At 42.7% G+C, this 14,983-nt stretch overlaps 1 protein-coding gene across 1 annotated transcript in view; it reads left to right on the top strand.

Moving 5' to 3' along the window:
• LOC124795797 (nephrin-like) overlaps positions 1–14,983 on the top strand; it is a gene marked incomplete at its 3' end in the record, with an annotated part of 432,232 nt that overhangs the window by 119,202 nt on the left and 298,047 nt on the right. The window lies entirely within an intron of this gene.

A 14,983-nucleotide genomic window follows, 5' to 3' on the forward strand; every position in this document is an offset into this window, starting at 1 on the left:
GACGTACAGTGGCTGCATTCCGGCCAATACAGATTAATGTAGCCCTATTACCCGACCTCGTTCAAACTCAGTGACGAGTTGATGATAGCGTCTTTGTTGTCTTACCGGCATTTTTGACTAACATCAAGTCAACTGAAGTCAAGTCAGGTTCAGTCGCTAAGGTAACTAACGCTCACGGTCGTTACAGTGTGTATTTAAAGCAAACCATACGTGCATCGCCACAGTGATGATACTAACACAACCAACTCTTATGCCACTCTTACGCAACTGGTGCGAAATTTGAATAGACACCAACATTCCGACGTAGGAATACGCTTACCAATTTTCGTTTATGTCTCACTAACACTTCTTGCGCCTTTTTTCCATCAGTGTATGTGCATTTCATTAAATAAATAGTATCTTCTTCTAATTAAACTGGAAATAAAGTCTTTTGATCCGGATCACTTTCGGATTTCTTTCTTGAAACATTTCCATGGTAGATTTTACTTTCGAATTTTGGATGTATTAATACTAATATTGATTGAAAAAGTGCCTGGGTTTAACACACGAGAGCCCAATGTAATTATAAAATGTTCTGTTTCCAGGGAGACTCTCCACAAAATAATAGGTGGTTACCGTGACCAATTTGTACGCTCTGTTTGATAATTTAGGAGGTACACGGGTTTATGATAATTCATTCGAATAGTCGAAATTTCATGTGGCGCAGAACACAGGTCGATTAGAAAGAGATCAAGTTGTGTTATCTACTCGCGCTGTCTATCGGAACCGCTGACGTTAGTCAGATACGTATCGCAGGAGTGCGAGGCCAACCGGCACTCTGCGGGCGGTGCCCTGCGCTGCCGTATCCTTGGGCGAGCTGTCGGCTGTCAGAGCTGGCAGGCACTGCCCGTGTGCCAGCACAGCGCCCTGTGGTGGCCACGGAGCGTATCGGCTTTTCATCTGACAGCCCACTCACGGTCGCTGGAGTGGGGTGCGGAAAACCATATCGTCAGCTGAAACGAAGGATCCACAAACATCAGCACCGACAAACACCAATATTCGTTCGTGAGGAGTATACGTTTTTGTTGCAGTGATGTACAGTCTGGTAATAAGTGTGGATAGAGGTGAATCGCCACTGCCATGAGCAACGAATCATGTGTTGCTGTGGTCTTCAGTCCAGACACAGGTTTGGTGGAGCTCTCCGTGCTACCCCATCCTGTTCAAGTTGGCTCATCTTGAAGTATCTACTGCAACCTACATCCTTCTGAAGCTCCTTAGTGTATTCAAGTCTTGGTCTGCCTCGACGATTTTTACCCACTACGCTGCCCTCCAATACTAAATTGGTGATCCCTTGATGCCTCAAAACATGTCCTACCAACCGATCCCTTCTTCTAGTCAAGTTGTATCACAAATTCCTCTTCTCCCCAATTCTATTCAGTACCTCCTCATTAGTTACGTGATCTTTCCATTAAATCTTCAGCACTGTTCTGTAGCACCACATTTCGCAAGCTTCTATTCTCTTCTTGTCCACACTATTTATCCTCCATGTTTGATTTCAATACATGACTCCATACAAATCCTTTCAGAAAAGACTTGCTGACACTTAATTCTAAACTCGATGATAACAAATTTCTCTTCTTTAGTAACGCTTTCCTCGCCAGTGACAGTCTACATTTTATATCCTTCGACCATCATCTTATATTTTGCTCCCCTAATAGCAAATCTCATCTACTACTTTAAGTGTTTCATTTCCTAATCCAATTCCCTGAGCATCACCTGATTTAATTCGACTGCATTCCATTATCCTCGTTTTGCTTTTCTTGATGTTCATATTACATCCTCCTTTCAAGACACTGTCCATTCCGTTCAACTGCACTTCCAGGTCGTTTGCTGCCTCTACCGGAATGACAGTGTCATCGGCAAGGTTTTAATTCCTTCTCCAAGGAAATTAACTCTTATTCCAAATTTTTCTTTTGTTTCCTTCACTGCTTGCACAATATACAGATTGAATAGCATAGGGGACAGGCTAAAAACCTGCCTCATTCCCTTTCCGACCACTGCTTCCCATTCATGCCCTTCACCTCTTATAACTGCCATCTGGTTTCTATACAAATTGTAAATAGCCGGTGGTTCCCCGTATTTCACCCCTGCCACCTTCAGAATTTGAAAGAGAATATTCCAGTCAACATCTTCAAAAGCATTCTCTAAGCCTACGAATGCTAGAAATGTACGTTTGGCTTTGCTCAATCTATCTTCTCAGATATCTTAGGATCAGTATTGCCGCACGTGTTCCTACATTTCTACGGAATTCAAACTGATCTTCCCCAAGGTCGGCTTCTGCCAGTTTTTCCATTCGTCTGTAAAGAAATCGTATTAGTATTATGCAGCCATGACTTATTAAACTGATAGTTCGATAATTTTCACTCCTGTCAACACCTACTTTATTTGGGATTGGAATAATCATATTCTTCTCTAAGTCTGAGGGTATTTCGCCGCCTCATACACTTTTCTAGCCAGATGGTAAGTTTTGTCAGGGCTGGCTCCCCCAAGGCTATCAGTAGTTCTAATTGAATGTTGTCTACTCCCGGGGCATTGTTTCGACTCAGGTCTTTCAGTGCTCTCTCAAACTTGTCACGCAGTATCGTATCTCCCACTTCACCTTCATTTAATTTCTTTTCCATTCCCACAATATTGCCCTGCAGTACATCGCCCGTGTATAGACTCTTTATGTACTGCTTCCACCTTCCTGCTTTCCCTTCTTTTCCATCTGAGCTCTTGATATTCATGCAAGTGGTTCTCTTTTCTCCAAAGGTCTTTTTAAGTATCCTATAGGCAGTATCCATTTTATCCCTAGTGATATAGGCCTCTAAATCCTTACATTTGTACTCTAGCTATCCCTGTTTGGCCATTTTGCACTTCCTGTCAATGTCATTTTTGAGACACTTGTATTCCTTTAAGCCTACTTCATTTACTATATTCCTACTAGCCCTCGTCTTTTTACCTACTTGATCCTCTGCTGGCTTCACTATTTCAGCTCTCAAATCTAACCATTCGTCTTGTACTGTATTTCTTTCCCCGTTCTTGTCAATTGTTCCCTAATGCTCTCTCTGAAACTCTCTACAGCCTCTAGTTTAGTCAGTTTATCCTGGTCCCATCTCCTTAAATTCCCACCATTTTGCAGTTTCTTCAGTTTTAGTCTACATTTTAGATCCAATAAATTGTGGTCAAAGTCCGCATCCGTCTCTGGAAATGTCTTACAATGTAAAACCTGGTCCCTAAATCTCTGTCTTACCATTACATAGTCTATCTGAAACCTTTCAGTGTCTCAAGGCCACTTCCACGTATGTAACCTTCTTTCATGATTCTTAAACCTAGTGAGAGCTATGAATAAGTTATACTCTGCCCAAAATTATACCAAGCACCTTCCTGTTTCATTCCTTATCCCCAGTCCATATCTCCTACCAGTTTTCTTCTTTTCCTCTGCCTAGTATTGAATGCCAGTCTCCCATGACTATTAAATTTTCGTCTCCCTTCACCATCTGAATAACATCGTTTATCTTAGCATACATTTCTCCAATCTCTTCGTCATGTGCGGAGCTAGTTGTCATATAAACTTGTAATACTGTGGTAGGCGTGAGCTTCGTGTCTATTCTGGCTACAATAATGCATTCGCTATGTTGTCCGTAATAGCTTACCCGGACTCCTAGTTTTAATTTATTATTAATTCTACTCCTTCTTTACCCCTACTTCATTTTGTATTAATAACCCTAAATTCCCCCGACCAAAGGTCTTCTACCTCCTGCCAAAGAGCTTCACAAATTCTCACTTTATCTAGCTTTAACCTATCCATTTCCCTTTTTAAATTTTCTAACCTACCGGCCCGATTAACGGATCTGACATTCCACGTTCCAATCCGTAGTACACCAGGTTTGTTTCTCCTGACAAAGACGTCCTCCTGTGTAGTCCCCGCCCGGAGATCCGAATGGAGTACTATTTTACCTCTGGAATACCATAACGTTCACGTTTAAGTGTAAAGTTGATAAATCTACACTAAGATGACTAAAGTCTTATTATAGTGCTATGCTCGTATGGAGATGGCGCTAATATCGCTTACACAAAGTACGAAATTACAGTGCATTTCTACTCAGGTGATTCAAGTGGAAAGGTTTCCGTCTTGATTATGGCCGCACTACGGAAATGAACATACTTCGACCGCGGAATGGTAGATGGAGACAGAAGCATGGGACATTCCATTTCGGATATAGTTAGGGAACTGAATATTCTCAGATCCACAGTGTCAAGAGTGTGCCAAGAACACCAAACTTCAGACATTATCTCTCACCACGAACAAAATTCTGGTTGATGAGTTTCACTTAACGACCGAGAGAGCAGCGGCCTCTACGTAGAGTTGTCAGTGCTAACAGGTAAGTAAAACTGTGTGAAATAACCACAGAAATCAACGTGGGACGTACGACGAACGTACCCGTTACGACAGTGAGGCGGAATTTGGATTTAATAGGCTATGGCAGCATACAACTGATGCGAGTGCCGTTGATAACAGAGTGTCAACGCCTGCAGCGCCTCTCCTGGGCTCATGACCTTATCGGTTAAATCCTAGAAAACTGGAAAACAATGACCTGATCAGACGAGTCCCGATATGTTCGTAAGAGCTGATGGTAGGGTTCGAGTGTGGCGCAGATCCCACGAAACTCTGGACCCAAGTTGCCAACAAGCTGCAAGCTGGTGGTGGCTCCGCAACCGTGTGGGCTGTGTTTACGTGGAACTGACTGAGTCTTCTGCTCCAAATGAACCGGTAATTGACTAGATTAGATCATACATTTCCGACGTCGAACGTAGACGGTGGTATCATTAATGTGACTGAACCTTGTATGTTCAGCTTAAATAGGGATATTTCCAGTATTTATGTCTCTCTCCCACGGAAGTGGTAATAGGATAAGGGTCTAAAGCTTACATGGTCTGGAATATCCTATGGGAAAATTTGGAGTTATACCCTTTTTGCTCCCCCCCCCCCCCCCCCCCCCATGAACCATGGACCGTGCCGTTGGTGGGGAGGCTTGCATGCCTCAGCGATACAGATAGCCGTACCGTAGGTGCAACCACAACGGAGGGTTATCTGTTGAGAGGCCAGACAAACGTGTGATTCCTGAAGAGGGGCAGCAGCCTTTTCAGTAGTTGCAAGGGCAACAGTCTGGATGATTGACTGATCTGGCCTTGTAACAATAACCAAAACGGCCTTGCTGTGCTAGTACTGCGAACGGCTGAAAGCAAGGGGAAACTACAGCCGTAATTTTTCCCGAGGGCATGCAGCTTTACTGTATGATTACATGATGATGACGTCCTCTTGGGTAAAATATTCCGGAGGTAAAATAGTCCCCCATTCGGATCTCCGGGCGGGGACTACTCAAGAGGATGTCGTTATCAGGAGAAAGAAAACTGGCGTTCTACGGATCGGAGCGTGGAATGTCAGATACCTTAATCGGGCAGGTAGGTTAGAAAATTTAAAAAGGGAAATGGATAGGTTGAAGTTAGATATAGTGGGAATTAGTGAAGTTCGGTGGCAGGAGGAACAAGACTTCTGGTCAGGTGACTACAGGGTTATAAACACAAAATCAAATAGGGGTAATGCAGGAGTAGGTTTAATAATGAATAGGAAAATAGGAATGCGGGTAAGCTACTACAAACAGCATAGTGAACGCATTATTGTGGCCAAGATAGATACGAAGCCCACACCTACTACAGTAGTACAAGTTTATATGCCAACTAGCTCTGCAGATGACGAAGAAATTGAAGAAATGTATGATGAAATAAAAGAAATTATTCAGATTGTGAAGGGAGACGAAAATTTAATAGTCATGGGTGACTGGAATTCGAGTGTAGGAAAAGGGAGAGAAGGAAACATAGTAGGTGAATATGGATTGGGGGACAGAAATGAAAGAGGAAGCCGCCTGGTCGAATTTTGCACAGAGCACAACATAATCATAACTAACACTTGGTTTAAGAATCATGAAAGAAGGTTGTATACATGGAAGAACCCTGGAGATACTAAAAGGTATCACATAGATTATGTAATGGTAAGACAGAGATTTAGGAACCGGGATATAAATTGTAAGACATTTCCAGGGGCAGATGTGGACTCTGACCACAATCTATTGGTTATGACCTGTAGATTAAAACTGCAAAAAGGTGGGAATTTGGGGAGATGGGACCTGGATAAACTGAAAGAACCAGAGGTTGTACAGAGATTCAGGGAGAGCATAAGGGAGCAATTGACAGGAATGGGGGAAATAAATACAGTAGAAGAAGAATGGGTAGCTTTGAGGGATGAAGTAGTGAAGGCAGCAGAGGATCAAATAGGTAAAAAGAAGAGGGCTAGTAGAAATCCTTGGGTAACAGAAGAAATATTGAATTTAATTGATGAAAGGAGAAAATATAAAAATGCAGTAAGTGAAACAGCCAAAAAGGAATACAAACGTCTCAAAAATGAGATCGACAGGAAGTGCAAAATGGCTAAGCAGGGATGGCTAGAGGACAAATGTAAGGATGTAGAGGCCTATCTCACTAGGGGTAAGATAGATACCGCCTACAGGAAAATTAAAGAGACCTTTGGAGATAAGAGAACGACTTGTATGAATATCAAGAGCTCAGACGGAAACCCAGTTCTAAGCAAAGAAGGGAAAGCAGAAAGGTGGAAGGAGTATATAGAGGGTCTATACAAGGGTGATGTACTTGAGGACAATATTATGGAAATGGAAGAGGATGTAGATGAAGATGAAATGGGAGATATGATACTGTGTGAAGAGTTTGACAGAGCACTGAAAGACCTGAGTCGAAACAAGGCCCCCGGAGTAGACAATATTCCATTGGAACTACTGACGGCCGTGGGAGAGCCAGTCCTGACAAAACTCTACCATCTGGTGAGCAAGATGTATGAAACAGGCGAAATACCCTCAGACTTCAAGAAGAATATAATAATTCCAATCCCAAAGAAAGCAGGTGTTGACAGATGTGAAAATTACCGAACAATCAGTTTAATAAGCCACAGCTGCAAAATACTAACACGAATTCTTTACAGACGAATGGAAAAACTAGTAGAAGCCAACCTCGGGGAAGATCAGTTTGGATTCCGTAGAAACACTGGAACACGTGAGGCAATACTGACCTTACGACTTATCTTAGAAGAAAGATTAAGGAAAGGCAAACCTACGTTTCTAGCATTTGTAGACTTAGAGAAGGCTTTTGACAATGTTGACTGGAATACTCTCTTTCAAATTCTAAAGGTGGCAGGGGTAAAATACAGGGAGCGAAAGGCTATTTACAGTTTGTACAGAAACCGGATGGCAGTTATAAGAGTCAAGGGACATGAAAGGGGAGCAGTGGTTGGGAAGGGAGTAAGACAGGGTTGTAGCCTCTCCCCGATGTTGTTCAATCTGTATATTGAGCAAGCAGTAAAGGAAACAAAAGAAAAATTCGGAGTAGGTATTAAAATTCATGGAGAAGAAATAAAAACTTTGAGGTTCGCCGATGACATTGTAATTCTGTCAGAGACAGCAAAGGACTTGGAAGAGCAGTTGAATGGAATGGACAGTGTCTTGAAATTAGGATATAAGATGAACATCAACAAAATCAAAACAAGGATAATGGAATGTAGACTAATTAAGTCGGGTGATGCTGAGGGAATTAGATTAGGAAATGAGGCAGTTAAAGTAGTAAAGGAGTTTTGCTATTTGGGGAGCAAAATAACTGATGATGGTCGAAGTAGAGAGGATATAAAATGTAGGCTGGTAATGGCAAGGAAAGCGTTTCTGAAGAAGAGAAATTTGTTAACATCCAGTATTGATTTAAGTGTCAGGAAGTCATTTCTGAAAGTATTCGTATGGAGTGTAGCCATGTATGGAAGTGAAACATGGACGATAAATAGTTTGGACAAGAAGAGAATAGAAGCTTTTGAAATGTGGTGCTACAGAAGAATGCTGAAGATTAGATGGGTAGATCACATAACTAATGAGGAAGTATTGAATAGGATTGGGGAGAAGAGAAGTTTGTGGCACAACTTGACCAGAAGAAGGGATCGGTTGGTAGGACATGTTCTGAGGCATCAAGGGATCACCAATTTAGTATTGGAGGGCAGCGTGGAGGGTAAAAATCGTAGAGGGAGACCAAGAGATGAATACACTAAGCAGATTCAGAAGGATGTAGGTTGCAGTAGGTACTGGGAGATGAAAAAGCTTGCACAGGATAGAGTAGCATGGAGAGCTGCATCAAACCAGTCTCAGGACTGAAGACCACAACAACAACAACCCTTTTTGCACCGAGGTCTTCAATTATGGACGGCTATAGAGACAACTTGGCTCAATATTATTTCTACGGAGGACTTCCAACGACTTGTTGAGTCGATGGCACGTCGAGTTGCTACACTACCAGGACGATAGGAGGTCCGACACGGTTATAGAATGTACCCGCATATTTATCTGACATTTAATGTGACTCTGTGCTGTGCCATTACTTTTTAGGAAATTCTACGACAAGTCATGTGTCATATTCAAAATTAAACGTATAACTCACTGAAAGAACGGTGAGGTAGTGACAGTGCTAGCGAAAACACTTTCAAATTTTCAGTGAAATTAGTACACTTCTATAGAAATTAAGTCGTCAGATTCCTCACAACATTCGAACCAAAACGCAAAAAATCATTAGTAGAAAAAAATACCATCTTCCACATATGGTGATTTACGTTCCGGTATGGCTCCGTCTAGCTCCTTACGCGGTTCTTGAGACAGGCTGACGCCATCCACTGCTCTCATGCTTTCGCCGTTATGGGATGCTAAAAATGGTTCAAATGGCTCTGAGCACTATGGGACTCAACTGCTGTGGTCATCAGTCCCCTAGAACTTAGAACTACTTAAACCTAACTAACCTAAGGACATCACACACATCCATGCCCGAGGCAGGATTCGAACCTGCGACCGTAGCAGTCGCACGGTTCCGGAATTCGACAACATTCTCGGACGTCCTCGTACTTTCTTGAACATTCACGAACCTTCCGGAAGATTCTACAGTATTCTGGAATATTATATAGCATTCTTGAACATTTGAATTTACATGCAACGTTGTGGTTGGTCTTGGCCGCTTGGTCACCAGTTCCCACTCATGAGAGGTTCGCTGGTGCGATGCCTGCTTTTGACACCCCTATCTTGCAATCCAAACCCTGTATTCCGAACCGATACCTTCCCGTCAGAGTATTAGCCTACCGCTCATGCGACTTAGGAGAGATCATAAACGCGTCTCAGATATAATTATTCATTTGGTAATAGTTTTTTCTTATCTGCAAGTGTACTTGTTTTCCATAATAATAAATCTCTCACGTTTACAGTTGTCTGACTGTATTCCATTTACGTATGTGCAGTCTGCTCGTATTTTGGAATATTTAACGTAATCCTGAGAATCGCTTTACGTTATTGAAATGGAACCTCATTTCATATAGGTTTTAGTTCGGGTTGGCAACGGCCTTGCCGCAGTGGATACACCGGTTCTCCTCAGATGACCGAAGTTAAGCGCTGTCGGGCGTGGCCGGCACTTGGATGGGTAACCATCCGTGTTGGCACGAGCTGGTGCCATTTTTCGTGGTGCACTCAGCCTCGTGATGCCAACTGAGGAGCTACTCAACTGAATAGTAGCGGCTCCGGTCAAAGAAAGCCATCGTAACGACCGGGAGAGCGGTGTGCTGACCACACGCCCCTCCTATCCGGATCCTCAGCTGAGGATGACACGGCGATCGGATGATCCTGATGGGCCACTTGTGACCTGAAGACGGATTGCTTATTTACGGTTAAAGGTGGGTGTGAGGTATCCTAACATGAGTGAACACCCTTTCATTTTGCGTTAACGAAGACTTTGTGTGACTCCAAAACTGATAGCAGGCCAGTCGATCACCATTCAATGGATGATCACGAGAACTTTAGCGATATTTCATGCAATAACTTTAACAAATTAAAGTTACATTTTCCTAACGCGATTATCTTATTTTGTATTCTACATTTTAGGCATTGTGTTGCGCTGTGTGGCTCTGATTTTGGACAGATCATACGATATATTCCATCAACCAAGCGGCATTGTTAATGACAGTCGTGCAAACAAAAATGGGTCCGCTGCGTTCAAGATGATTCAGTCCCGCACACAAAGAAAGGCCGTCTAGTGTACTTGCAAGAAAAATTATCCCCGTCATATGTCCATACAATACATCGAAGAGTTTCTCATGCTTTCGCCGTTTTGGGATGCTACAGCAAATAATATTGGAATTTCACATGAAAATGCTATGATCGACTGCTACAGTGACATCTGTGTGTTAGTTTGTTGCCATAATTACTCAGACGTTGTTGAAGTTTGAATAAAACCTTTATCAATATTACAACCTGCAGCATGGGCTTTTTCGATAAGGCATTGAACACAACACGCTATTTTTTGGCATTACGCGTGAATGTGAGTGACTCACAGTGGGTTCGTTTAGAAACAGCGATTGTCTGTTATGAGTCTTGCTATCCTAATAGCTTCAATGGTCTGGAAGGTTGTAACAGCTCGTGCTCCCGTGTCGAGTTTGTATATCAGCCTTCCCTCAGCATGAAATGCTGACAGATACCACACAACCACGTAATTAGAGAGACTGTCCCGTTAACGTAATGTCTAGTTTTTGAAAGTATAGCAATATGAACCGCTTCTCTGAGCTTCCCACTTCCACTGAAGATAACTACGAAGCTCTTAGGTATTATCCAGAAAGAAAAAAGTTTAGTTTTTAAATCTGTCTCCTAACTGGGGTAGTGACACCTCGGGGTGAACAGAGAATGAGAGCGCAGGAAAAGAATGATTTCGGTAGTTATGGTTTAATTTGTACATATCGCCTCTAATTTTGGATAGGTCTCTTATTATTGTACTGTTTTCTGATTGCAAGTTTTTGCAAACACCATCTTAACATGAAGCACTTCGCTATAGTTGTATCATGAATTAATTCATGTAACTCAAGAGAAATGAAATCTTATTGATTACCACGTTTTCGTTCTGAACATCTCATTAAATGCTTTTGCGAACTTTCTGCAGGCACAGGAATTTTATTGCTTCCATTGTATCTGCTCTAGAAATACCAAAATTATTTTGTAGGCTTTCACGGCCAGCGTTGTCTTCAGTTGAAACTTCCGGGCTGAGAGGCCGTGGTACAGAATTTCCTCCTGACGTTTCGTCTCCATCTGCGGGAGACATCTTCTGAGGTCGTCCGGCTACTGCCCTTTTTTTATGATTGAAAATCGTCATCATTCTCGATTAAGAGTAATCGATTGTCATTTTGCTGGCGGAACGCCGACATCCTTATTTTGTCCAACTTTAATACTTCCTGTTTTCTATTAAAATTGTTATGGTGTTTGTGAATTTCTATTGCTTCTCTATACATGCGCGCATGTTCGTGCTAGAACGCTTGCCTCATTAAATTTAATTTTGCGATTCACATCTCGAAAAACTTGCTCAGCTACGGCCGATTTTTCGATGTGTCCTTTTATGTTCGGCTAAGCGAGTGTTTACACTTCTTTTCGTTGATCCAATATATACTTGTCCACAACTGCATGGAATTTTGTATACCCGAGGTGTTGGTAGTGGATGTCGGGCGTCTTTTGCTGTTATTAAATATTCCTTAATCTTCTTGGTGCGTCTGAAGATTGGTTCGATCCCATACTTGGCCCGCACTTTCCCGACACGGTCCGTGACCTTATTAATGAACGGTAGGAAAACTTCTCCAGTAGGTGACTGTTTTTGCTCTGGACTACTGGCTTCTTTTCTTCTTTGATGGAGGTCTCGATCAATTTCCTTGCTGGTGTATCCGTTTTCATGAAGGCTGACCGTAGGCGATTCAGTTCATCTTGTAAGTAAGCCGGCTCGCAGATTTTGTTGGCTCTGTCCACCAAGGTTTTCTTGTCACCTCGTTTTTGCCTATGATGATGGGTAGATTCCTTGTGGAGGTATCGATCCGTGTTCTTTTTGTATACCTTGTGGCCCAGCGTACCACCCACCCGTTTAATTACCGACACATCCACGAAACTTAGTCGACCGTTGCTCTCTTTCTCCATCGTAAACTGTATCTTCGGGTTAATGCCGTTCAGATGCACTAAGAAGACATCCAACGCTTCTTCGCCATGAGTCCACACTACAAATGAGTCATCAACATAGCGGTACCATTTAGCAGGCTTTTTACTGGCAGTCTGCAGCGCTCGCTGTTCGAAGATCTACATAAATAAATGGGCAACAGCTGGGCTGAGAGGGCTTCCCATCGCCACCCCGTCGATCTGTTCGTAAAACTGGAAATAAGTTGTCGTCAGGCATGTTTAAATAAAGCCACTATGTCAGTCGTAAAAATATCTGCTATATATGAAATAACTTCGTGCACAGGCAGCATGGTAAACAATGACACTACGTCGAAGCTCACAAGAATATCACTTGGGCTGACGTTAATCTCCCTCAGTTTTTCAATAAAATGCACATTAAAATGTAACTGTCGGTTCTGCCTATGTGTGGTTGCAGCAATCAGGCAAGATATCTGGCCACCTCTTGTGTTGGAGATCCTATGGCACTCACAGTCGGTCTCGTCGGGACCTGTGGTTTATGTAACTTTGGGAGTCCATTAAGTCTGGATGGATAAGCTTCCGTTTTGCACAGTTGCTTTTTATCATCCGAAGAAAGAGAAGATTGTTTCACCAGTTGATTGGTATTTCTCAAAATTTTGGTTGTAGGATCCTTCTGAAGCCTTTTGTACGTAGTTGGATCCAAAAGGTCACTAATCTTCTTATGATAATCTTCGGTGTTCAGCAAAACCGTAGCATTTCCTTTATCAGCTGCAAGTACCATAATGCTCTTATCCGCATTGACCTCCCTCAGTGCCCTCCTTTCCGCTTGAGACGAATTGCTGGTAGGTGGTTTCGCTTGGCGTAATATTCTGGCTGTTTCAGTCCTGATTTCATCCGCGGAATGCGATGATAACAAACGGATTCCTGCCTCCACATTCGCTACAATCTCCGTAGGAACCTTTAGTGGCCTCAGAAGATGTCTCCCGCAGATGGAGACGAAACGTAAGGTGGAAATTTTATACATCGACCACGGCCTCTCAGCCCGGAAGTTTCAACTGAAGACCAAAATTATTTTATTCCTATATTTTTCCTTCTATTCCAGTTCTTCCTGACAGAAATCATTATCTTTATTTTACTCCATAACTGAGTATCTAAATTCAAGTATAAGAGAGCCACATGATATATGTTAAATTATTGTAGTATATAGATTTTGTTGCGTTACTCCGGTAGACCATTTTATTGAAACCCACGTCAGTTCCTCCTGAACATCAGCTTAAACAGAATTGACATTAAATATGTTTCCAACTGTGTCAGAGTTGAGAAGAGCGAAAAAGACTAATTTTTAGAGGTGTTCTGCAATACATATTCGCTAACTTAAATTAATTGTATGTTGTGTAACTGTGCTGATTTCAGTAAGTAACACTTCCATAACATGGGCGAAATCGTGCTGCGCGGTTTTGTTAAGCTCTCAACGGATAAACAGTCGAAAGAACATGGCATCTGCTTACTATTCCAACTTTCCCGTTTAGGCCAAGTGCTCAGTCTTCCACGATGATGCAGTTGACTGCAAACGTCAGAATCATTCCATCCGAGTCCATGATTAGATGCCTGGAAGGAACGGTACCGGCTGCGGAACAGAGAAATACAATGACGAGCGAAATTCATATATTTGCGGAACCCGAGATCGCTGGAGGGTGGAACGTTCCAGAAAACCTTTCAAGTGGATGACGGAAATAAGATAAATGTTTGCTTCTCGCTGGCGCGGTAGAGCCCCACGAGACGCAGGGAGACGTCTGTGGGAAATGTGACACAAATGGAGATGGCTGTCAGATACGGCGGGCCCGGCTGTGCGGCGCCCCTGCCGGTCCAGTCGTCCCCGCTTCGGAACGCACCCCCTCCCCTCCTCCCCCCTACCACCCACCCTGCCGACCACCGAGCACTAGCCACCCTCTTTCGAGGCCCTTATCACACGTCGTCGTCCTCGCGCAAGAACGTAGTAGGCTGCAAAGGTCATCCTCAGAAATACTAAGGCCTCCTCGGTTTAACTGTCGCCTCAACTTCGCAAGAATATGTTGTGTCCATTTCTGTACGCCCTGTCTGGGTATAAGTTTGTCACGTATTTATATTAGTGGAAATCTACATTCATCAGTCTTCAGACAGGTTCGTGAAGGTACGTCTTAGAATGATTTACTTATTAATAATCCATCTTGTGTTGACTAAACTATTCCAGTATGAGATCGAATATTCCTCATGGCCTCCTTCAATATTTTTCATGAGAATGACTTAGAAATTACAAGCAAAATTTCATCAGTCATTTCCGGCCCATCCAAACTAACCGTTTCTCTTTCTTTCTTAGTACACACACCTATTTTATGCTCTGTTAAACATTCAGTCCCCCACCAAATTAACACATTCTGTTTGCTAAAAGCTTCCTGATTCGCCTGACTTGCAGATGCCTAATTACCAAGAATCGATTTGTAATTTCAGTGAATTACTCTTCACATCAGATCCTCCAAGTCAAAAATATATGCATCAGCTCGTTACTACAGCAATAAACTTTGTCAACGGAAGAAGGACTTTTCAGTCCTCTGCGGGCAGAAAATAGTTGGGGTGTCGAGTTGGTTAACAAACGGCTTGGTGATAAGCTTTTGCTTCTCTCCAAATCCATCATCAGTGTTCCATGGCTGAGTAATGTTAACGCAGCACTTAGAGTACATTCAGTATCCCTTCCCTCTTTCGGCATAGCTCTCCCACCCTTCTTTTGCAACGCTGAAAATAAGAGACGCTACGCTCGCATATTGAATTAATATTTACCATGGGGTGATTCATTATAACCACCATTAAATACGTTTACCCAATCAAAGGGAAAAAACTTATGGAAACCT

Source organism: Schistocerca piceifrons, chromosome 4 (assembly GCF_021461385.2).
Source record: "Schistocerca piceifrons isolate TAMUIC-IGC-003096 chromosome 4, iqSchPice1.1, whole genome shotgun sequence".
NCBI lineage: Eukaryota > Metazoa > Arthropoda > Insecta > Orthoptera > Acrididae > Schistocerca > Schistocerca piceifrons.